The sequence below is a fragment of the Pan troglodytes genome, chromosome 23, assembly GCF_028858775.2.
Source record: "Pan troglodytes isolate AG18354 chromosome 23, NHGRI_mPanTro3-v2.0_pri, whole genome shotgun sequence".
In the NCBI taxonomy this organism is placed as follows: Eukaryota; Metazoa; Chordata; class Mammalia; order Primates; family Hominidae; genus Pan; species Pan troglodytes.
In genome coordinates, this window is record NC_086016.1 from 23,185,333 (window position 1) to 23,208,406 (window position 23,074).

General features: G+C 46.8%; 1 pseudogene; it reads right to left on the reverse strand.

Annotated features, from left to right (window-relative positions):
* Positions 1-126: 126 nt before the first annotated feature.
* Positions 127-18,735, reverse strand: LOC107970323 (uncharacterized; annotated as a pseudogene).
* Between the last annotated feature and the right edge of the window lie 4,339 nt (positions 18,736-23,074).

The following is a 23,074-nucleotide window of genomic DNA, read 5'->3' on the forward strand; positions in this document are numbered from 1 at the left end:
TCATCAAAAAACAGTAGAGAACATATGACCTGGACCCTCTGCATCTCAGAAAGACTTATTATCAACTGAAGGAGACAACACGTAGCCTTTGCTGGGGACAGTGGTGCGACAAGTCTCTGGCCCATCCTAGGTGCTGCCCCGCACCTGCTGCCTTCTTCCAGGCCCACCCCACTCAGGCAGCCTGGTAGCGCTGGGCTGGCGGGGTGTCCTCTGGCTGGATCCTTTGCGGCCGCTGCATTCCAACAGGGCTGGCACTCTCCCGAGGGAGGTGCTGTCTTTGTTTCTCCCTGAGGAGACACAAAGCACAGCCAATAGGAATGGACGAGCCCCATAACTGCAGCACCTACTGAAGTGTGCTCCTTGAGCAACATTTGTGTCTGCACATTTCCCTCAAAGCCACTTCAAGCTGAAAGCCCTGTATCAGTCCCGAGTCCTGAGGCTCAGAACTGCCAAAGGCAGGTCATGCCCCAGAAGCCCTTGGCCACGGGTCCATTTAGGGAAGGGTAAGCATGGCTGGTCCATACTTGGCCTGGACAAGGAACCTGGTCTGCCCTGATGGCGCCAAGCAGCAGCAGCAGCAGCAGGGACTTGCCACTTCATCCTCCAGGTGTGTTCACGCTGAACTGTACATCTGAGCTGCCTTAGATGGTGACAGGCAGGAAACACTCCAGTCACCAAGTACTGGAATTGGGTTTCTGATTTTGATTTTGGAAGCTCTCACATTGTTTCCTACCTACCCGAGTATTCTGCAAACAGTGGTCAAGCCTTGTAGGGAGACACCCTGAAACTATTGCTATGGAATAAAAGATGAAATGCTCCTGATTATTGTAAATACAAAATTGCATGCAGGATTGTGTAAAGACAATGCCAGCTTGGACTGCCAGAACGAGCCAACAGCGCGTGATGTCCTTCCACCTGCAGAGAGCCTATGAATGGACGTGCAGTCAGGGAGGTTTCACATCACCAAGATTCCTATCCCAGAAAAGCAGATATTCATAGCTCTGGGAATGGAATGCGACCCTTGTGGAGAGCCTATAAACGGATGCATGGGGGGCGCCTGTCCATATGGATAAAATAGGGCTATAAACGCCCTCATCTTGCCACGGCTCTTCTAGGCCTCTTTAGGGTGAAGGCATACTCCCTTCTGAGAATTTCTGGTCTAACCAGTTGTCTAGCTTCATGTCCTGTTTCCATGGATTGTTTGTAACCAGCTTTTGTTGCAATTGTTACTGCTGATTAATATCTTGCTAATCATAGGTTATGGAAAGACTGTGTTTCTGTTCTAAGACTCTGTTAGAAATTACTGATGCACACACTATATTGTAAATTCTTATCTTTGTATACTGTACTTCTACATACAAATGTACTGTACTTCTACATACAAATGTTATGTTAAAGAATTACTTCATCCCCATGTGACCATCTCACCTCATAATCAAATGACCCTAAATCCCTCACTAACCTACCCCCGCCCTCACTAAACTTAATAGTAAATGCTGGTATATCCAGTGCATTGTTGGCACCACGGGACCAGAAGGCAGTGACCCCCCGGACCCAGCTTTCACTATCTTGTGTGTGTCTATTATTTCTCAACCTGCCAATCCACCTAGGAGCAAAGAGAGAGCCCCGTTGCATTGCGGGCTGCTGGCCAGATCCCTCAATAAAGCCTCTCGCTCTGGAGTTTAGCTACTGGATTCCATGACTGGGTTCCTCCCGTGGTCTGAATGCTTGAGACTTTCCTTCTAACCACCAGAGAATCCCAGATGAAGACCACTGGTTCAGATTTCCCTCGATTTGTAATTTGCTTACTCCTTTTTGTGAAGATAGAAAGATCTACAACCACACTTGGGCCAGAGCTTTATTTTAACGGGATGGATTTCCCTGGACTTGGTGTTGTCAGCATCAGCAAGACCGAGAGGACCCTCCAGAGGACAAATGTGCTTGGGTAGAAGGCTTGCCCATGGGGTCACAGCCCCCCATGTGGAGTACCTTGGCCAGGGCTCTCCTTTGCTCTGGCCTGGTAGAGTCTGCCCCATGGGCTCTAACCAGGGCATGTGTCCCCTGCTTGACTCACAGTGTTGGGTCCCCCATTTTGTCCCCCCAGCTTTGTCCTGACCAAGAGTGTGCCTTGACTGCTCTGTGACCTGGTCAGCTGTATGTTCCCCCTGCAGGCTCAAACCCTAGCTGGGGCCTTGCTTCTTACCAGACACTGATAAACATGTTGTTTGTTGCCTGAAACAGTAAAAGATCTGACATGTTGCTAAGCATGTGGAAACTGGCCCCGCCCCAGCCAAATTCCTTGCACCCTTATATAAACTCCACACTCCACCCCCTCACTGCAGCATGCCTAGGCAGAACCTCCTTCCTTGCCGTCCTTCGTGAGGCCATACTGCAGCCTTGTGTGTATGGAAGTTCCCCTAACACATGCTTTGGACTGACCACCCTCACATTAAGTGCTTCTTCCTTTGGAATTCCAACTGGCTCTCATCCCAACTGGCTCTCAGTCACCCAAGTGGAAGGTCTGGGGCAGTCCCTTGCGGGAGCTCTCCTGCCACCACTTTTGGGGTGAGACCAGATGACGGTTCAGCCAACAGAACACTCAGCCTCAATCCTGGTTCTTCCCTGGCCTCTTACCAAGTTTAGTCAAATCGCCTGCAATTGGAAACTGCGCTCTTGAAGAAAAGATGCAACCAGGTGTTTTAGGGATCCATGAGGACATTTCCGTTTCACCATTTGTCATCTTGAACAAGTGGAGGCTCCTGTGTCTGAGACGCCATGGATCTTGGCTACTCCAGAGGCCACTCCAGCTCCCTTTCCACGCCAATACTGAAAAGAAAATTCTCCCCAAATCCCTGCAGGGATAGGATGGCCCTCCTTGTGAGAGTTTCTGGGGAGTTCTTCCTCAGAGAATGAGATCTTTGCTGCTCGGTGGGTGGTGAAGGTTATGGTGGTGTCACGCTTGGAACTCTGTCAGCTTGGCACACTCAACTCAAGAAAGACGGAGTCAGGGTTGCCCAGAACCAAGGAGGGGTGCAGCCAGAAGCATGTGGTGGGTGAAGTTTGGCCACCTCAGTCTACCAGTGACTCGTGGAAAAGGCACAAAGCAGAGAATGGCCACCTCGCATTTCCTTTGGTACAAACTGCCATTATTTTAGTCTCCACTGACTGGTCGGGGGAAGGACCCCGTCTCCCATGAGCAGATGAGCCCCACCACCCTGCAGCAGCTCCCACAATGGGCCAGCATCCTCCTCTGACGCCACAGTCCCTCTGCGGGCCAGGCCAGACAGAGTCAGAGCGTCTGTAGCCGCAGTGTTTAGGTGTCCCCGTGCTCTCAGGGTGACTAATGTCCAGCTCCCCACAGCACACGGCAGGGCAGTCTGCAGACCTGGGCCTGACTCAGAGCTGGCTTCCCTTCAGCTTGGCACCATCTGAGCTTCCTCTCTTCCCCTCAGTAATGACTCGGTCCCTTCTGGAAACAAGGATGAGAGGGAAGCAGAAAGGAGGAAGTAAGGGTTTTGAAATTTTTTTAAAATTTTTTTGGTTTTTAGAGACTGAGTCTTGCTCTGTCACCTGAGCTGGAGTGCAGTGATGCAATCACAGCTCAGTGCAGCCTTGAACTCATGGCCTCAAGCAATCCTCCTGCCTCAGCCTCCAGAGTAGTGGGACTACAAGCATGTGGCCACACCTGACTAATAATGCTTACCTTTAAATCTGACAGGGCTGACAAACCCTTAACATAACTTTAAGCCATAATGGATATTAAGAAAACAATTCTGGAACCCTTCAGGAATCATGTGCTCTTGGGGTTAGTGAGGAGCCCTGTTCAGGCCTCCTCACTTTATGAAGGACGAGGAGGCCCAGAAGAGAACGACCTGCAGCATCTTGCAGTGGGAAAACCAGCTTTTGTTTTTAGCTCTGCTCCCTTGGGAGGGGCTACTGAGTCAGATGGGTTGGACAGTGGGGTTGAACCAAGTGTTACTGCAAGTTGGGGTGGGAGGGTGGGGTGACTGATGTCCCCAGGCCTGGTCCCTGGAGGGTCCTCCTATGCACCAAAAATAGTCAATGACCAGTGAATGTTAAAACAGACTTCATGCTATAATCCCAGTGCTTTGGGAGGCTGAGGCAGGAGGATCCCTTGAGGCCAAGAGTTCGAGACCAGTCTGGGCAAAAAAGTGAGACCCTATCTCTAAAAAAAAACAAACCCAAAAAACAAACAAAAGCTGGGTGTGGTGGCCTGCACTTGTAGTCCCAGCTACTCAGGAGGCTGAGGTGGGAGGATCACTTGAGCCCAGGAGTCTAAGGCTGCAGTGAGCCATGATTGCCCCACTGCACTCCAGCTTGGGTGGCAGAGGGAGGCTACCTCTAAAAAAAAAAAAATTAGATTAGCAAAACTTAAAAATACAAAAATAAAACAACAACAAAACCAAAAACAGCCTGGCTCATTCTCTTCAAGGTCAGTGCTCCTGCTACTCTGAAACCAGCTGGTGACCACTCGGCATTTTGTGAGCCCCTAACGAAGCAAATCTCAAAATGCAGCAGCCTGTCAGCCTCTCATGATCTGGGGAATCCCTGAAGCTGCGGAGTGGGCCAGACCAAGCTGGGACGCCCTCTGCCATTTACCTTTGGTGCGGCCTATGTGAGCCCAACTCCCCACCATTTCCCATCTGGGCAGAGCTGGTTGGGGAATGAAGATGTGTCCCTTCTGCTGGTCCCCAAGGGTGGCCTTTCTTGTTTCGTAGTGGCAGCGCGAACTTGCGGCAACATGGGCTGACCAACATTTGTGTTAGGAAGGAAAACGGGCAGAGGTGACGTGAGAGAACTGAGAGGGAAGGAAACCACCACTGGCCCTGCTTGAGAAGTAGCCGCAGCCAGGGCAGGTGGCATCAGCAGTGGTGTCTCACTGGCAGGGGCAGGGGCAGCACAGCAGGCTCTTTAGTCTGTGGCTCGCCTAATACTCCTGTCGGACAGTGCTGCTCCAACACATTCATGACATGCCTTCAGCAAACCCAAGTCAGGGGCATGAGCCACACATGCAATTTTTTTTTTGAGATGGACTTTCGCTTTTGTTGTCCAGGCTGGAGTGCAATGGTGCAATCTCTACTCACTGCAACCTCCACCTCCCAGGCTCAAGCGATTCTCCTACTTCACCTTCCCAAGTAGCTGGGACTACAGGCATGTGCCACCATGCCCGGCTAATTTTGTATTTTTAGTAGAGATGGGGTTTCGCCATGTTAGTAAGGCTAGTCTCGAACTTCCAATCTCAGGTGATCCACCCGCCTCAGCCTCCCAAAGTGCTGGGATTACAGGAATGAGCCACCGCACCCAGCCACAATTTTAAATTTTCTGGTAACCACTAAAGTAAAAGAAAATGTGGAATTAGAATTCAAATAATATATTTTAATTAACCCAAAATATCCAACATATTATCATTTCAACATGTAATCAGTGCATAAGTTTTTCATGAAATGTTGCAATCACTTTTTTTTTCCTTTTTATTTAAATAGAGATGGGATCTCACCATATTGCCTAGGCCGGTCTCAAACTCCTGGACTCAAGTGATCCACCCACCTTAGCCTCCCAAAGTGCTGAAATTACAGGTATGAGCCTCTGTGCCTGGCCTTGCATTCACTTCTGTTCTTTTGTTTGTAGACACTGGATCTCGCTATGTTGCCCAGGCTGGTCTCGAACTCCTGGCCTCAAGTGATCCTCCTGCCTCTGCCTCCCAGTGTTGGGATTATAGCCGTGAGCTACCACGCCCTGCATTCACTTTTGTACCAGTCCTTTGGCACCTGCTGTGCATAACACACGCAGTGCAGTGACCATACCAGCCATACGTAGCTCGCGGTTCCCGTATCAGGCAGCACAGCTCATGTGAGACTCATGGCTTCCACATACCAAATGTCATCTTACATGCTCTGGACAACTTTAAAAAATGTGTAGTTTCCCTAAACTTAGAGACCACTTGACTGAATTTAGTTTTCCCTCAATGACTCCAGACCCTCACCACAACAAGCATTGTCCGTCTGTTCTGGGGTCTTCTGTTTCCCCTCCCTGTGGGTATGAGTGAGCCTGGTGGTGGTGGTCCCCGCAGGCCGTCTGGATGGCTGGGGGACAGGCATCCAGAGAGGCTGGGGCGCCTGCTGCAGTTCACAGAGGCAGGCTCGAGTGGGCCTGGCCCGCGGCCTGGAGAACTCCACACCCAAGTCCTGTGTGAAATCTATGGCCTCCATGCCCACCAGCTGGATCACTCTGACAACCCCCCCTTATGTTCTCCACCCCAGATTCTGCCATTACTGGGGCAGCTGGAGCTCCGTGTGTTTGGATGCTGCAACACGCGGGCCTCAGAGAGCTCTCGGTATCCCATCTGCGGGCTCTGCCTCTCACTCCGCAGCACACTCCTGGTGTGGACCCACCTCTGCCCCACTCCCCTCCACCTTCTCCCCAGGTTTCCCTCTATCCCCACGGGGCATCCCCCCAGGGCCTCTGTGCCCTCATATCCTGGCCTTCTGCCGCCCAGCCTACAGGACAGAGCCCTCGAAGAGCAAAGACCCTGAGGGGCCCAGCATGCCAGGCCGCTCCAGTCCTCGTGTTTTGGGTATCCTCTCACTTCTCTCGGAGCCCCCGTTCACCCACATGGCACCCCTGATCCTCCTGGCCCCTTTATGCCCGTGTTCCCAGCACCACGACCCCCGCATACATCTTTTTTTTTTTTTCTTGAGATGGAGTCTCACTCTGTCTCCCAGGCTGGAGTGCAGTGGCATGATCTCACCTCACTGCAACCTCTGCCTCCCAGGTTCAAGTGATTCTCATGCCTCAGCCTCCTGAGTGGCTGGGATTATAGGCATATGCCACAACACCTGGCTAATTTTTTTTTTTTTTGTAGAGATGGGGTTTTGCCATGTTGGCGAGGCTGGTCTCTAATTCTGGATCTCAGGCCATCCGCTCGCCTTGGTCTCCCAAATTGCTGGGATTACAGGCATGAGCCACTGCGCCTGGCCCCCGAATACATCTTGACTATGTCCTGCCACCTCCCTCCTCCTGCCCTGGGCCCACCAGCGCCTGGACGGCACTCTGCCTCGCCCACCCCCTCCCACCACACCAGCTCACACCTTCGGGGCCCTGCTGACCCCTCCTGTCCCGCCCTGTGTAACCCTTACTGCTCTCCTGCTCAGAAGCCTCCTCCTACCTCCATCACTGGCGGTTTTTCTCGCCACCTCTCATTGGAACGAGTGGGACCATCTCACTTCACTGCCACACCCTCTGCACTGACAGCCGGGCCCGGCACCTAGAATCCCTGGGTGAGTGGCAACATCCCTTAGAATGACAAGGACTCTGTTCCCAGTTTCTTCCTCCCTGTGGAAACCTGCCCTTCAATTGCTCATCTCAGCCTGCAGTCCGTGCACCCTACCCCAGCCTGTCCCTCAGCCCCTCCTCACCCTCCCTTGGGCCTGAGCTCTGGTTGGCAGTGAGGTGGGCGCTGTGGGGAGGAGCGTACAGGAGGTGCAACCAGAGCCCCTTGGGCTCTCACAGGCCCCTGGCTCTGGGCCCCTGGTTTCATCACACCTGGTGACACCTGGAAGGTGGCCCCAACTCAGGAGTGAGGCGGGCAAAGGGGCTGAGTGCTGGAGTGTGGCCACGGGACCAGCACACGGCATCTGTGTGGTGCTGCCCAGGAGGCTCGGAGAAGGTGGGAGCCTCTGTTTCAGCCTCCAGACTTCCTGTCCGGGTAGGGGACAGCTTCTAAGAGGCGAGGTGTTTGTCACGCCTGGGGCTGTGCTCTCCAGCACAGCACATCACCCCTCAGCCTGCTGTCCTCCCTTGGGGTGGGTGGAATTCTTTACAGGCCACAAGTCTCACTCACCACAGTTCGCCTCTGGGGTGTGGGATGTTGATCCTGTCCCCAGATGCCAGCCCAACTGTGGGCCATACCATGTCTCTAATAAACAGAGCCAGAAATCGTGCCCTGTCGCTAAGCCACAGGGCAGCGTTGGCCTACATGGTCCTGCCCTTGCAGCTTACAGGTTTTCCTGCCTCCTGGGGCCGGGCACTTTCCATGGAAACAAGGGAGAGCACCAACCACCAGAGATAAGCCAATAACCACGACCTGAGAAAGAACAGGCAGCAAGAGAGGCGGAGGGAATGGGGTGGGGTAGGGGCTGGAGAGAAAGGTGAGTGTGTGGCAGCCAGGCTGTGGGGCAGAACCGGAGAGGCCGCAGGCCAAGGGCCCAAGGAAAAGAGGGGTTCGCAGTGGGGTTATTGTTCCTGGCAGAGAGAAAGGAGGCCTCTGGAGGTCAGAGAGAGATGCAAAGAGAGCAGACAGAGTGCGGGGTCAGTGAGGCCTCTGCGCAGGTGCCTGGGGCCTCTCAGGGCAGGGGGACTGGGTGCCCAGGCCCTGCCCCCATGGGGGCAGCCGGCTCTCCGCCCCTTCTCAGGATGCCTGTGTGGGTGTCCTCATGCTTCCAGGTGGGGAGCCAGCTCTGGGCCTCCTTCCAGTGGCCTGGGAGGTTTTGCTGCATTTCAGAGGGAGCCATCAGGAGCAGAAGCAACATGTGGGGAGGAAAGCAGGGACTGAGGCTCCACCATGACACACTCTCAGCCTCAGCATCTGCTCAGCCCCAGTCACCATGCTGGAGAGAGGAGGCCCTTCAGGCCCCGCAGGCCTCTGTACCCTGGGAGTTCTGCCTCTGACTCCTGTCCTGCAATCCTCAGAGGGAAGCTGGCCAGGGCTGGCCAAGCCCCTGCATAGGACCTGGGCCCAAGTGGGGTACAGGCAGGGGGTGGCAGGAAGACTTCTGCCTGCCCTGCTCCCTCGGCACTTTCCTGGAGGCTGTAATGCCACAAGACAGGATCAAAACTGTGCTGTTGTTTTTTTTCGAGAGGAGTCTCACTGTCACCCAGGCTGGAGTGTAATGGTGTGATCTTAGCTCACTGCAACCTCCGCCTCCTGGATTCAACTGATTCTCTTGCCTCAGCCTCCAGAGTAGCTGGGATTATAGGCGTGTGCCACCACACCCAGCTAATTTTTGTATTTTTAGTAAAGATAGGGTTTTACCATTTTGGCCAGGCCAGTCTCAAACTCTTGACTTGAAATGATACGCCTGCCTCAGCCTCCCAAAGTACTGGGATTACAGGTGTGAGCCACTGCTCCTGGCCCAAAACTGTCTTTTAAAAATATTTTTGGGGGTGCTGGGTGTGGTGGCTCACACCTGTAATCCCAGCACTTTGGGAGGCCGAGGTGAGCAGATCATGAGGTCAAGATATCGAGACCATCCTGGCCAACATCATGAAACCCCGTCGCTGCTAAAAGTACAAAAAAATTAGCTGGGCTTGGTGGCGCATGCCTGTAGTCCCAGCTACTTGGGAGGCTGAGGCAGGAGAATCACTTGAACTCGGGAGGCGGAGGTTGCAGTGAGCCGAGATAGCACCACTGCACTCCAGCCTGGCGACAAAGCGAGACTCCGTTTCAAAAAAAAAAAAATCTTTTTTTTTTTTTTTTTTTTTTACAGACAGGGTCTCACTCTGTCATCCAGACTGGTCTCAAACTCATGGCCTCAAACGACCTTCCCCCCTTGGCCTCCCAAAGTGCTTGGATTAGAGGCATGAGCCCCTGCGCCTAGCCCAAAGTCGTCTTGATTCCTGACTTTGTGGAATGGAGGCATGAGTGAAGAGGTGGGGAGAGGCTGAGGAGGAGGAGCCCTAGCCCACCTGGAGCACCGTGGGGCACGCACTCTGCGTCCACCTGGCCTGGACATGCCTCCTAAGGATAACAGCGAAGCCAGGGAGCAGAGCCCACGGATGGGCCCTGCAGCTGCTGGGCTGAGACCGACAGACAGGCGTGGTCACTCCGGGCCATGCTGCCGCTGTGCTGCGCCTGCCCCTCTCCACCCCGCCCCCCGACCACTGGGGCAGGGACAACGGGCCCGGCTCTGACTTCGGGCACGCTCGTCGTGTGCAGAGACACAGCCGCAGAGTCCTGGGGCTCGCTCGCCATCCTCTGCCCGGCACACATCGACTTGAGCATCTGGAAGACGGCCACGGGGGCCACGTTCAACTTCACTTGGCTCTGAAGCTGGCCGCTGTGGGCTGCATGAGAATGGTGTTTCTATAAAACATGGGAATTGCTAGTCAGACACAGTGACTCATGTCTGCAATCCTAGCATTTTGGGAGGCTGAGGCGGGAGGATCGCTTGAGCCTAGGAGTTTGAGACCAGCCTAGGGAACACAGCAACACCTCATCTCTACACACACACACACACACACACACACACACACAATTAGCTGGGCATGACGGCATGCACTTGTAGTCTCAGCTACTAAGGAGGCTGAGGTGGGAGGATCACTTCAGCCCAGATTGAGGCTGCAGTGAGCCATGATCATGCCATTGCATTGCAGCTACTTGGGAGGCTGAGGCAGGAAGATCACGTGAGCCCAGGAGTTTCAGGTTGCAGTGAGCTGTGCCTCTAATCCCAGCACTTTGGGAGGCTGAGGTGGGCGGATCACGAGGTCAGGAGTTCGAGACCAGCCTGACCAACATGGTGAAACCCCGTCTCTACTAAAAATATTTTAAAAATTAACCTGGTGTGGTGGCGGGCGCCTGTAGTCCCAGTTACTCAAGAGGCTGAGGCAAGAGAATCGCTTGAACCCAGGAGGCGGAGGTTGCAGTGAGCCGAGATCATGCCATTGCACTCTAGCCTGGGTGACAGAGCAAGACTCCATCTCAAAAAAAAAAAAAAAAAAGATTATGCTGAAATTTACCACTATTGGTATGAATGATCAGTATTCACCAAGCATATCTGAACATGCAAATGTTTAAGAAATAAGCATAATAAGGATATAGCTTGGGTTAATAGGATTCTCGTAGTTTTTTTTCCCCTATGAAACATAAGTAATAATTTTAGCATATTTATTATGGAATATACTCATTTAAAAAGGACTTTAAGAAGTTGTGCTTTGGGAGGCAGAGGCAGGTGGATCACAAGGTCATGAGTTCAAGACTAGCCTGGCCAAGATGGTGAAACCCCATTTCTACAAAAAATACAAAAATTAGCCAGTCGCAGTGGCGGGCACCTGTAATCCTAGCTACTCTGGAGGCTGAGGCAGGAGAATCGGTTGAACCCAGGAGGCGGAGGTTGCAGTGAACTGAGATCGTGCCACTGCACTCTAGCCTGGGTGACAGAGCAAGACTCCATCTCAAAAAATAAAAAAAAGAAGTTGTGGATGTGAATAATACATTTCTCTAATAAAAATTTAAATTGTATAATAGTTTAATAAAGTATTTACATTCATTGATTTTTTTTTTTTTTTCTAAGACAGAGTTCCGCTCTGTCACCCAGGCTGGATTTCAATGGCATGCGATCTTGGCTTACTGCAACCTCTCCCTCCTGGTTTCAAGCAGTCCTCCCACCTCAGACTCCCAACTAGCTGGGACCACAGGCGCGTGGGTTACCATGCTGGGATAATTTTTGTAATTTTTTTGTAGAGATAGGGTTTCACCATTGTTACCCAGGCTCTGTGCTCAAGCAACCAGCCTGCGTCAGCCTCCCAAAGTGCTGGGATTACAGGCATGAGTCACTGCACCTGGCCTCAGTTATCCTTTCTATTACATCCTATGATGTTTTCATAGCCTACAAGGCATCAATTTCTTCTTAATAATTGTCAATCTGGCCAGGCGCAGTGGCTCATGCCTGTGATCCCAGCACTTTCGGAGGCCAGGGCAGGCACATCACCTAAGGTCAGGGGTTTGAGACCAGCCTGGCCAACGTGGCAAAACCCCCTCTCTACTAAAAATACAAAAATTAGCCAGGTGTGGTGGCGTGTGCCTGTGATTACATGCTACTTGAGAGGCTGAGGCAGGAGAATCACTTGAACCCAGGAGTCAGAGATTGCAGTGAGCCGAGATCGTGCCACTGCACTCCAGCCTGGGCAACAGAGTGAGACTCTGTCTCAAAATAATAATAATAATAATAGTCAATCTGGTTAAAGAGGTAACAATGATCTATTAATGCTTTGGGAAAACAATTTGGGTTGCCTTTGAAGGCCAGGGTTCTTAGTTCATTCAAAAATATTTATTTAATTTATAGCATGTGCCAAGCATTTTTTAGCTTCCCAGTATACAGTTGTGAACCAATCAGATAAGGCCCTAACCATTTTTGGCATTCTGTCTAGTTGGGGTGGGATGGGGGCTTAATTAAGGTAGAGATATAGAAAAATGCGCATCTATATAACGTAAGTATGGAGTTGAGAGGAAGCAACTAACAATATGTTAGAGATGTTAGAAGTAATATTTTGCAGGTTTGTAACCTCTATTTGACTTTTAAGTTTGGGTAGTATTAATAGCTGAAGATAGTGTAAAAAAGCCTTAATTTTCACTTTCCTTGCTGGTAAAGGTATGTTTATTTAGACTGTTCATTTATTTATTTCTCACTCTGTCACCCAGGCTGGAGTGCAGTGCTGCAATCTCGGCTCACTGCAAGCTCCACCTCCTGGGTTCACGACATTCTCCTGCCTTAGCCTCCTGAGTAGCTGGGACCACAGGCTCCCGCCAGCACGCCCGGGCAATTTTTTTTTTTTTTTTTTTTTTTGTATTTTTAGTAGAGAGGGGGTTTCAACGTGTTAGCCAGGATGGTCTCCATCTCCTGACCTCGTGATCCACCCGCCTCGGCCTCCCAAAGTGCTGGGATTGCAGGCTTGAGCCACCGTGCCTGGCCTAGACTATCCATTTAAAGTAGTGTTTAACACGACTGGGTGTGGTGGCTCCCTGTAATCCCAGGAGACTGAGGTGGGCAGATCACTTGAGGTCAGGAGTTCGAGACCAGCCTGGCCAACATGGTGAAACTCAGTCTCTGCCAAAAATACAAAAGTTAGCTGGGTGTGGTGGCAGGCACCTGTAGTCCCAGCTACTCAGGAGGCTGAGGTAGGAGAATCACTTGAACTCAGGAGGCAGAGGTTGCAGTGAGCCGAGATCGTGCCACTGCACTCTAGCCTGGGCAACAGAGTGAGACTCCGTCTCAAATAAATAATAAATACATACATACATAAATAAAAAAAGTAGCATTTAACACAACAATCCTGTGAAAGCGATTATATTACATATTCACAAGCTAATTAGCTGCACACTCTTTCCTGTATTTTACAATTTAGCACGATTTTAGGCCCCAGTCTTCTCTTCAAATCACTGGTGTTTTAAATTTGGCAAAGAATAGGAAGTTACTTTTGATTTATGGAGTGATTATATTATTACTTTAAAAATGTGTTAATATTTTAGGACAGTTTGGAGCCTCTATCTTTTTTTGAGTTAATATTTCAATTCTCATTACTTATTCTAACAGCTTCTAAGTGGAAATAGTATTTAGGCAATTAAATCGGCATATGTTTTCAGGAATTTTCTTTCATTTTTAAGCTTTGTCATCATTGAGGTTAATTTTTTAACCTGGTGTTCAGTTATGATATATATAAACAGTTTGTGAAGTGAAATAGTCTTAAGTATGGTGTGTGATGCACCTACAAATAAATGAAAATGGCGTGCACCATGTCTCTTTACTGTGGGAACTGTACTGGAAGATTTATGAAAGCATGTGAAATTGCACCTAAAGTTGTGTTATTAGTGACTATAAGCAGCAGTGCTAAATTTTTCTATTGTACTTGATGAATGAATGCATTTAGTCTAGTCACAGTTACTTTGGTTTAAATGCATTTGTCTTTAGGGTTTGTATTAGTTTTCACATTGCTATAAAGACCCCAGACTGGGTAATTTATAAAGAAAAGCAATTTAATTGACTCACAGTTCCACAAGGCTGGGGAGGCCTTAGGAAACTTACAGTCATGGTGGAAGAAGAGGCACATCTTACATGGTGGCAGACGAGAGAGAATGAATGAGCTAAGGGAGAAGAGCCCCTTATAAAATCATCAGATCTTGTGAGCACTCACTCACTATTATGAGAACAGTATGGGGGAAACACCCCTATAATCTAATCACCTCCCACCAGGTCCCGCTCTCAACACATGGGGATTATATGGATTACAACTGGAGATGAGATGTGGGTGAGGATAGAGCCAAACCATATCAGGGTTTTATTTTTTAAAATATTTTATTTTATTTTATTTTTTGAGACAGAGTCTCGCCGGAGTACAGTGGTGCAATCTGGGCTCACTGCAAGCTCCGCCTCCTGGGTTCACACCATTCTCCTGCCTCAGCCTCCCAAGTAGCTGGGACTACAGGCACCCGCCACCACCACCGGCTAATTTTTTATATTTTTAGTGGAGACGGGGTTTCACCGTGTTAGCTAGGATGGTCCCGATCTCCTGAACTCGTGATCTGCCCACCTCGGCCTCCCGAAGTGCTGGGCCCATATCAGAGTTTTAAAAAATGTGTTTGTAATTTGTACTCTTGGCAGGGTATTCTTGGGCTGCAGGGGTTGTTGTCAATGTGTGATTTGTGTTTTTATTTTATAGAATAATGTGATGTACCGATTTTTATAAGTGATAGATAATTCGAATAACTGTATATTTGACAACCTATTAAAATATTTTGCATTGGAACTTCTTTCATTAATTGTAACATGCTAACAAACTGATAGTGGTTTAAAAATAACTCATTCATTGAACAACAACAACAAAAGAAAAAAGGTTAAAAGTAAACATTTTTATGGGAAATCTCTTATCCAAAATTCTTTCAAGATTTTTCCTTATTTACTGACTAGTTCTGTATTTTTGTATGAGGAATAAATATGTCTCTGGAAGGAAAAAAACTATTGCTATTAATAGTTATATGAACCTTCTAGAACCTAATCCAATACCAGACAACTGAGGCTAAAGAAATGCTGGATTGCAGCCCCAGTGGCCAGACATGAATATAAGAAGGAAAACAGGCTGGGTGTGGTGGCTCACGCCTGTAATCCCAACATATATATGTATATATTGCGGTGGCTCACGCATGTAATCCCAGAACTTTGGGAGGCCGAGGTGGGCGGATCACGAGGTCAGGAGATTGAGACCATCCTGGCTAACACGGTGAAACCCCGTCTCTACTAAAAATACAAAAAAATTAGCCTGGCGTGGCAGCGGGCGCCTGTAGTCCCAGTTACTCAGGAGGCTGAGGCAGGAGAATGGCGTGAACCCGAGAGGTGGAGCTTGCAGTGAGCTGAGATCGCGCCACTGCCCTCCAGCCTGTGCAACAGAGCAAGACTTCATCTCAAAAAATAAAAATAAAAAATAAGAGTTTAGTCCTCACATACCTATGTTTTACATCAATCCCTAAATCGTTTTTTCCCACAAAGCATACTGGACCAATAGCACAGAAACGATTTGTCAACTTCCAACTTTGTCCAGCTAGAAAAACACTAGAAGCCAGTTAAAATGTTTGAGCAAGACAGGACAAATGCTCTGTTTCTTCCACAAACAAATTGCAAATAGGAAAAAAGGAGGGAGAAAGAGCCTATAGATTAAAAGAGATTTATGAAGTGTGCTATCCAAATGCCAGGTGCAGACTTTGTTTTGGCTTCTATGAAACAAGTCAACTTTTTTTTTTTTTTTTTTGAGACGAAGTCTTGCTCTGTTGCCTAGGCTGGAGTGCAATAGTGTGACCTCGGCTCACTGCAACCTCTGCCTCCTGGGCTCAAGCGATTCTTCTCCTTCATCCTCCTGGGCAGCTGGAATTATAGGCACCCACCACCACGCCTGGGTAATTTTTGTATTTTTAGTAGAGATGGGGCTTTACCACGTTGGCCAGGCTGGTCTCGAGCTCCCGACCTCGTGATCCACCCGCCTCGGCCTCCCAAAGTGCTGGGACTACAGGCATGAGCCACTGCGCCCACCCAAAACAAGTCAACTTTTTAAATGAAGAAATTTAAACAAACACTGCATATTTGATGATTTTGAAAAATTACTGTTATTTATTTTTTCAATGTCATATTACTATGGCTATGTTTTTAAAGAAAGCCCTTATCTTCTTGAGATATACTGAAATATTTAAAAATGAGATAACAGATGTCTGGCATTTCCAAAATAATCCTTTTTGGGAAAAGGGATAAGAGTGAAATATGACTGATTATGAGTTGGTAATTGTTGGAACTTGGGGTTCATTTTTCTAGACTCTACTTTTTAATGTATTTGAAACTTTATTACTAATTGCTATCACTTTCATTAATACTGATTACAGAAATAAAAAATCAACAAATGAAAAATTCAAGACACCCCCAAAAAGGAACAATGACATTTTCATACATGATATCATCTACTATTTCAATAATATCTAAATAGAGGACAGTTGAGGGTGTGACATGGAATACTGGGGTAGAATTTTTTTTTGAAACGGAGTCTTGCTCTGTTGGCCAGGCTGGAGTGCAGTGGTGCGATCTTGGCTTACTGCAAGCTCCGCCTCCCGGGCTCAAGAGGCTGAGACAGGCAAATTACTTGAGGCCAGGAGTTCAAGACCAGCCTGGCCAACATGGCAAAATCTCGTCTCTACTAAAAATAAAAAAAATAAGTCAGTCATGGTAGCACATACCTGTAGTCCCAGCTACTTCGGAGGCTGAGGCGTGAAGATTGCTTGAGCCTGGGAGGCAGAGGCTGCAGTAAGCCGAGATTGTGCCACTGCACTCCAGCCTGGGTGACAGAGCGAGACTCTGTCCCCTGCCCCAAAAAAAAGTCCATTGTGATTCTTGTCGTTGTCTTACTGTTGAAATGTTTACCTAAGTCTTTCTTTCAAATGGGGTGCTCGAGAACACTTCAGGAAAAATGAGAAACAATTAAAATTCTCCATGCCAAACTTATTTATTTATTTATTTGAGACGGAGTTTCTCTCCTGTTTCCAAGGCTGGAGTGCAACGGCGAGATCTTGGCTCACTGCAACCTCCACCTACCAGGTTCAAGCGATTCTCCTGCCTCAGCCTCCCGAGTAGCTGGGATTACAGGCACCCGCCACCACGCCCAGCCAATTTTTTTTTTTTTTTTTTTGAGACGGAGTCTCGCTCTGTCGCCAAGCTGGAGTGCAGTGGTGTGATCTTGGCTCACTGCAACCTCCGCCTCCCGGGTTCCAGCGATTCTCCTGCCTCAGCCTCCAGAGTAGCTGGGACTTCAGGCGCACGCCACCACGCCCAGCTAATTTTTTTGTATTTTTTAGCAGAGATGGGGTTTCACTGTGTTAGCCAGGTTGGTCTCGATCCCCTGACCTCGTGATCCACCCGCCTCAGCCTCCCAATGTGCTGGGATTACAGGTGTGAGCCACCGTGCCTGACCCTGTAACATATTCTTGAACACAAGACTGGACGCTTTATAGTTTTTCCTAAAACTTGATCATAACTCTGATACTACAGTATTCCAAGGGTAATATACAAAAGTTAAGACCACAGACTACAGACTACTCCTCATTTGGGAATATCGTTTAAAAAAATAATAAAACATGAATACAAAAGGCTCAACTGTGCAGGTAGGGAATAAAATGCCATGGCTAAGTGTTTTATTCTGGGACTGCTTGAATGATTCGATAGTATTAGGCATATTAATCTAAACAAGAAAAATAGTCAAAGACGAAAATCACGATGGTCTTGAATAGCCATATTTCAATATTAATTTCTCATTAAAAGTCTTAGACTTTTAGAGTAATAAGAGTTTTTTTAATGTTTAAAAAAATCTGACTGGGCGCGGTGGCTCATGCCTGTAATCCCAGTACTTTGGGAGGCCAAGGCGGGTGGATCACGTGAGGTCGGGAGTTCGAGACCAGCCTGACCAGCATGGAGAAACCCCACCTCTACTAAAAATACAAAATTTAGCTGGGCGTGGTGGTGCATGCCTGTAATCCCAATTACTCAGGAGGCTGAGGCAGGAGAATCGCTTGAACCCAGGAGACGTGAGTTGTGGTGAGCCGAGATCGCGCCATTGCACTCCAGCCTGGGCGACAAGAGTGAAACTCTGTCTCAAAAAAAAAAAAAAAAAAAAAAACTTTCAAATTAACATTCAATTTTAATGGAAAAAGTCTAGACTATACCTTAAAATAAAAAACAAGCAAAATATTTATAGTAACTAGGAGGAAGGAGGCTTTCACTTTTCATGGCATACCCTCCTGTAATGTTTCAATTTATTAGTTTTGAGCATCCTTTTTTTTTTTTTGAGACAAGGTCTTGCTCTGTCGCCCAGGCTGGAGTGCAGTGACGTGAACGTGGCTCACCGCAGCCTTGACCTCGTGGGCTGGGAGCACAGGCACACCACAGCCATGCCTGGTTAATTTTTTAGTTCCTATTTTTAGTAGAAATGGGCTCTCATTATGTTGCCCAGGCTGGTCTTGACCTCCTGGGCTCAAGTGATCCTCCCACCTTGGCCTTCCAAAATGCTGGGATTACAGGTGTGAGCCACCTCACCCAGCAATAACTGTCTTGTGACACAAACAGGTGGATTGGTGCTGTCATCAATAATAATTGTGACTAATTAGCTCATCAGGTCCTAGGATGGCTTTGGGGCAGCAGTTGGTGCAACTTCTGGTAACTTCTGTCATCAAACTCTGGTTATGTGGATGTCTCTGAGTCATATCAATGTAGTAGCCTCTTCTGAGTAGGAATGGTATTTGTGTGTCTCTGGGTCTGAATCCCTCGTGAAACTATAAGCTCCTTGAGGGCAGGTATTATTTCTCATTGCTCTTAGCAAGTCACCTGTTGTTTGGCATACCCAGCTGTCTTCTGGAGACTGTCCTTTACTTTCTGCATCCACATAGCTATAGTAGGAGCCACTATATTTGTGCAACATGGCCCTACCAATGGCTGCTGTTGACTGGACTAGAGATAGAGCGCATCTTAAGCCAAGCCACTGAAAACCTCATGGCCCCACTCATGGATGTTGTTGATTGGACTGTGGGTAGGGTCCAACCCAAGCTGGACCAATGGAGCTCTTCCTCAAGATTTTGGAATTAAGTTTAAGAGAAGGGATCCTACTGACCCAGCTTGAGTATTTAGAGGAGCTGTTGACACCATTATTTTTCCTGTGAACAGGAAACTAGTTAACGAAGGGAAGTGGTGCTCATAGAGGAGAAAAAAGAATGAGAGACACAGAAAAAATACATCTTAGATTTCCTGGCATGTCTCAGTTCCTGTTTCCAGGCCTGTAGGGAAAAGAAAGAGAGATCAGACTGTTACTGTGTCTATGTATCTATGTGTCTATGTCCTCTTTGCAGAAATATCTGTTCTGGGCCTCTGCCCAGTTTGGGGTGGATTATTTTTTGTTGTTGTTTTAAATTGCTATTTAGTACTGTTAATGTGTTGTATATTTTCGGTAAGAACCCCTTAGCAGATATATGATTCCTCAAAACTTTCGTCCAAACTTTGGGCTCATTTTTTCCGTTGTGGCACAGAAGCTTTTCAGTTTCTTGTAGCCTCACATGGTTGTTCTTGCTTTCCTTGCTTGTGATTTTGGTCCCCAATTTAAAAAAATCATTCACAAACCATTCCATTCTCCATGAGGTTTTTACCCCTTGTGTATTCCTCTTTTTCTTTTTGAAACTCTTTCCAACTGATGAGCATGGATTCAAGTCGTCCTGAAAGTAAGCTCCCCCTATCTTTTCTTACAGGAATTTTATAATGTTTTGTGGTTTCAGGTTTTGTGTTGAAATCTTTAATCCATTTTGAGTTGATTTTTGTGTATCGTGTAACAGAAGGGTTCTATTTCTTTCTTTTCTTTTCTTTTCTTTTTTGCATATGGATATCAGTTTCCTCAAAATAATTTCATGAAGAAACTCTCCTGTCCCCATTGTGTCTTTCTGATCTCTGGTGCCGATTTCATTTGCTCTGGAGTTATACCCAGTAGTGGGATTGCTAGATCTTACAGTATTTGCATTTTCTGTCATTTTCTTTGAGACGGGGTTTCTTCTGTCACCCAGGCTGGAGTGCAGTGGTGCAATCACAGCTCACTGTGGCCTCTACCTCCACAGCCCAAGCAGCCCTCCCACCTCAGTCTATGGTAGCTGAGACCACAGGCACACACCACCATGCCTGACTAAGTTTTTAAATTTTTTGCAGAGACAGGGTTTTGCCATGTTGCCCAGGCTGGTCTCGAACTCCTGAGCTCAAGCAATCTGCCCACATTGACCTTCTGGTAATTGTATTTTCAGTTTTTTGAAAATGGCAACTTCCAACTTTTTACCATAGAATATGTACTAATTTATCTTCCCATCAACAGGGTATAAGAGTTCCCTTTTCTCCAAATCCATACCAGCATTCTTTTTAAAATTTTGTGGCCAGGAACAGTGGCTCATGCCTGTAATCCCAGCACTTTGGGAGGATGAGGCATGGTGGTGTGCACCTGTAGTCCCAGATACTTGAGAGGCTGAAGTGGGATGATCACTTGAGCTAGGGAGGTCAAAGCTGCAGTGAGCTGGGATCACGACACTGCACTTCAGCCTGGGTGACAAAGTCTGAGTCCCTGTCTCAAAAAATTAAAAAAACACTTTTTAGTAACATTTATTTCAATAAAAGTGAAATGGCATCTGAATGTGGTTTTGAGGTACATTTTTTTTCTGATGAGAGACGTTGAGGACCGTTTCTCTTACATGTTGGTCAATTTTGTGTCATCTTTGCAGAGATGTCTACTCAAGTTCTTTGTATTGGTTTGGATATGCATTTTGCTACATTGTATTTTTTTTCTGTGTATATGTTTGATAACAACCAGTTATTGAGTTATCGCTTACATGATTCCCTTTCTTTTCTTTTTTTTTTTTGAGACAGAGTCTCATTCTCTCACCCAGGCTGGAGAGCACAGTAGCACATCACAGGACCATGTATATTGGCTACCTACAGCTTTGCAATGTAATTTGCTATCAGGGATTGTGAGTCCCCCAACTTTGTTTGTATTTCTCAGGATTCCTTAGAGGTTCAGGGCCATTAGTGGTTCTATGTGAATATTAGCATTTTATATTCATATTTCTTAAATTTTTGCCATGTATAATAACATACACAATTAGAGGTTATGCTGGGACATGTTTTTTTCTTTGGGGACATTTTGATACGTGTATATTTTGAGTAATGATCAAATCAGGGTACTCATCATAACTATTCCCTCATTCAGGTATTATTTCTTTGTTGTGAGTACATTCAAATTGCTCCCTTCTAGTTTTTTGAAAAATACAATATTGTGTTAACCAGAGTTACCCAGCTGTGGCATAGAAAACCAAAATGTGTTTCTCCAAACTCACTGTAACTTTGTTTCCATAACCGATCCCTCCCATCCCCCTCCTATCCCCCTCCTTCCCCTCTCCTCAGGAAACCGCTACTGTACCTTCTGCTTGAAGGTAAAGTTTTCTGGATTCCATATAAGTGAGATCACGTAGTGTTTGCCTTTCTCTACCTAGTCGATTTCATTTAATGTAATGTCTTCCAGGTTCATCTGTGTTTTTGCAAATGACATGTTGTCATGAATTTTTATGCATGAGGCATATTTCATCATGTCTGTATACTGAAGTCCCTTCATCCTTTCATTGGTTGGTGGACAGGTAGGTTGATTTCATACCTTGGTTACTCATTGTTAGTGAGTAGTAGGTCACTAAACCTCAGAAGGCAGCTGTTGCTTCAACAGACCGATCTCATTTTCTTTAAGCGCATAACCACGGTTAGAATTACTAGATGAAACAGTTCTTGCATTTTTAATTTCTGACGATGCTCCAAGTGGTTTTCTCAGTGCGTTTCATCATTGAAATTTCTCCCAATAGTGTATAAGAGGATCTCTATATCTAACAGCACCCTGAACTTTTATTTTTAAATTATTTCTGTTTTGGTATTATTCATTTTACTTAGCGTTAGATAGTATCTGAGTGTGGTCTTTATTTACAGTTTTGTGATGACCAGTGATGTTGAGAAACACCTTTTTTACCTTTTAATCAATATCATACCTTCTTTTCAGAAATGTCTGTTATTCAGGTTTTTTTTGCCCAGTTTTTTTGGGGGTATTGGGTCTTGTATGTTTTGCCCCTCTGTAGTGTTAGTTTCTGCTATTGTCAGATAACACTCCCCTTCAGATATATGATTCCTCATAATTTCCTTTTTTTGATGTGTAAAAAGATAAACCTATTGTGGCAACAGCCAAAAACGGTAATAATCAAATGCAGGAATTAGGTGCCATTTATATTTCCCCACTCAGAGTATAAGACTTCCTGCCTCACAGAAGTAAATGAGATTTTTCCGTGCATATAGTAAAATTTTACTTTTCATATTTTAATTTTTCGTGTCCTAAAAAGTTAACACAATTTAATTAAAAATTAAAGCCACTAAAACATTTATGTAACAATTTCTTTTTAAATTTTACTTTAACTCCTGGGATACATGTGCAGAATGTGCAGGTTTGTTACATAGGTATACATGTGCCATGGTGGTTTGCTGCACCTATCAACCCATCATCTAGGTTTCAAGCCCGGTATGCATTAGGTATGTGCCCTAATGCTCTCCCTCCCCTTGCCCCCAACCCCCTGACATGCCATGGTGTGTGATGTTCCCCTCTCTGTGTCCATGTGTTCTCATTGTAACAATTTCTTTAATTACCACATAAGGTACTATGTTATCTGACAAATCTATGTTTTACAGAGAAATTGTAGAAAAGTCATTCACAAGTTTCTTCTTGATTTCAAACTGTAACACAATGTTGTAAGTAATGCAACTAGACAGAATTCGGCTGGATATTGAAATTCAACATAATAAAAAATATATATGCTGGTTTATCCATACTACTCACACTGTTAGTATGAATGCTCTATCCTAAAGACAGAAACAAGTGTCTTAGTGAATCTATATCATTACAAAGTAGATTAGCTTTTCTCCTTTTGAATTTTAGAAAAATACAAAAATTCAATTGCCTAATTATTGTACACAGTGTTTCAATATATGCATGACTAAAGCAATTATAGGATTTTTTTTTTTTTTTTTTGAGACAGAATCTTGCTCTGTCGCCCAGGCCTGAGTGCAGGGGCGTGATCTTGACTCACTGCAACCTCCACCTCCTGGCTTTAAGCGATTCTCCTGCCTCAGCCTCCGGAGTAGCTGGGACTACAGGCACACACACCACGCCCAGCTTATTTTCGTATTTTTAGTAGAGACAGGGTTTCACC